This window comes from Petromyzon marinus, unplaced genomic scaffold, assembly GCF_048934315.1.
Source record: "Petromyzon marinus isolate PM22_M1 ecotype Great Lakes invasive population unplaced genomic scaffold, UKy_Petmar_22M1.pri1.0 PM_G_Scaffold_28, whole genome shotgun sequence".
Classification (NCBI taxonomy): Eukaryota; Metazoa; Chordata; class Hyperoartia; order Petromyzontiformes; family Petromyzontidae; genus Petromyzon; species Petromyzon marinus.
The window spans coordinates 1,670,001-1,672,500 of NW_027422850.1; positions in this window are offsets into that span (position 1 = coordinate 1,670,001).

A 2,500-nucleotide genomic window follows, 5' to 3' on the forward strand; every position below is an offset into this window, starting at 1 on the left:
CTCACGGGGCTGTTAGGGTGGCACAGAACTCCCTCGGAATGGGAAAAGGGGTCATTTTCGTGTTGCCACATTGCATAGGAACGCCATGAAACTTCCAGAGGCATTTGCAGCAGAAAGGCACGTGCACTCAAAAATTTTAATATTTTTCACGCATAGACCCCGTCAAACGCTAGAAGTTGGCGGGGATGTCTCTCTTGTGGCTCACGGGGCTGTTAGGGTCGCACAGAAATGCCTCGGAATGGGAAAACGGGTCATTTTTGTGTGGCCACATTGCATAGGAACGGCATGAAACTTCCAGAGGCATTTGCAGCAGGAATGCATGTGCACTCAAAAACGTCTATATTTTTCACGGATAGACCCCGTGAAACGCTATAAATTGGCGGGGATGTCTCTCTTGTGGCTCACGGGCGCTGTTAGTTAGGGTCGCACAGAAATCCCTCGGAATGGGAAAAGGGGTCATTTTCGTGTTGCCACATTGCGTACGAACGGCATGAAACTTCCAGAGGCATCTGCAGCAGAAATGCATGTGCACTCAAAAACGTCTATATTTTTCACGGATAGACCCCGTGAAACGCTAGAAATTGGCGGGGATGTGTCTCTTGTGGCTCACGGGGCTGTTAGGGTCGCACAGAAATCCCTCGGAATGGGAAAACGGGTCATTTTCGTGTTGCCACAATTGGCATACGAACGGCATGAAACTTCCAGAGGCATTTGCAGCAGAAATGCATGTGCACTCAAAAACGTGAATATTTTTTCACGGATAGACCCCGTCAAACGCTCGAATTTGGCGGGGATGTTTCTCTTGTGGGTCACGGGGCTGTTCGGCTCGCACAGAACTCCCTTGGTCCACCTGATTCGTGCATACAGGCAGCAACTAAAACTCTGTAAACCTGCTGTGAGGACATCTAAACAGTGGACCAGTGAGGCTGTGGAAGATTTGCGGGCGTGCTTAGACTGTACTGACTGGGATATGTTCACGACTGCTACCAATAGTCTGGATGAACTCACAGAGGCTGTGTACATCAGCTTCTGTGAGGACTGCTGTATCCCAACACGTACCAGGGTGAACTTTAACAACAACAAGCCCTGGTTCTCAGCAAAGCTCAAAAGGTTGAGGTTGGAGAAGGAGGAAGCGTTTAGGAGTGGGGATAGAGACAGATTCAAGGAGTCGAAGAACAGGTTTAGCAAAGCGGTGAGAGAGGCTAAACGACTGTACTCAGAGACACTAAAACACCAGTTCTCTACTAACGACGCTGCTTCTGTCTGCCAAAGGGCTCAGGCACATCACCAACTACAAACCCAGAGCGCCCCACACCACTAACGACTCCCGCCTAGCCAACGACCTGAACGAGTTCTACCGTAGATTTGAAAGACAATTGGACTGTCCTGAACCACCCCTTCCCACCCAAGAGGCCCCATCCCCCACCCATACTACAGAAACGACTCTCTCCTTTCAGGAGGGAGAAGTTAATGGGCTTTTCAAGAGGCAGAATCCACGCAAAGCAGCCGGGCCGGACTCTGTCTCTCCAGCCACCCTCAGGCACTGCGCTGGCCAGCTGTCTCCGGTGTTCACCAACATCTTTAACACCTCCCTGGAGACATGCCATGTACCAGCCTGTCTCAAGTCCTCCACCATCATCGCTGTGCCCAAAAAGCTAAGGCCAACAGGACTAAATGATTACAGACCGGTCGCCCTTACATCTGTGGTAATGAAGTCTTTTGAGCGCCTGCTCCTGGCACACCTCAAAGCCATCACAGACCCTCTCCTGGACCCCCTTCAGTTTGCCTACAGAGCCAACAGGTCTGTGGACGACGCAGTTAACATGGCCCTCCACTTCACCCTACAGCATGTGGACGCCCCAGCATCCTACGCCAGGATCCTGTTTGTGGACTTCAGCTCTGCCTTCAACACCATCATCCCTGCCCTGCTTCAGGACAAGCTCTTCCAGCTGAACGTGCCCTACTCCACCTGCAGGTGGATCACAGACTTCCTCTCTGACAGGAAGCAGTGCGTTAAGCCGGGAACAGAAGTCTCTGACTCCAGGTCCATCAGCACGGGAACTCCTCAGGGCTGCGTCCTTTGCCCACTGCTCTTCTCCCTGTATACCAACAGCTGCGCCTCCAATCATCTGTCCGTCAAACTCTTGAAGTTTGTCGGACGACACCACCCTCATTGGGCTGATCTCTGGTGGGGATGAGTCTGACTATAGGTGGGAAGCTGACAACCTGGTGACCTGGTGTAGCCAGAACAACTTAGAGCTAAATGCTCTAAGGACAGTTGAGATGGTTGTGGACTTCAGGAAGAATACAGCCCCACTCACCGCCATCACCCTGTTAGACTCCGCAGTCAAAATTGTGGAGTCCTTCCGCTTCCTGGGCACTATTCTCTGCCGGGACCTCAAGTGGGAACTGAACATCAGCTCCCTCGCCAAGAGAGCTCAACAGAGGATGTACTTTCGACGGCAGCTGAAGAAATGCAACCTGCCAAAGACAATGATGG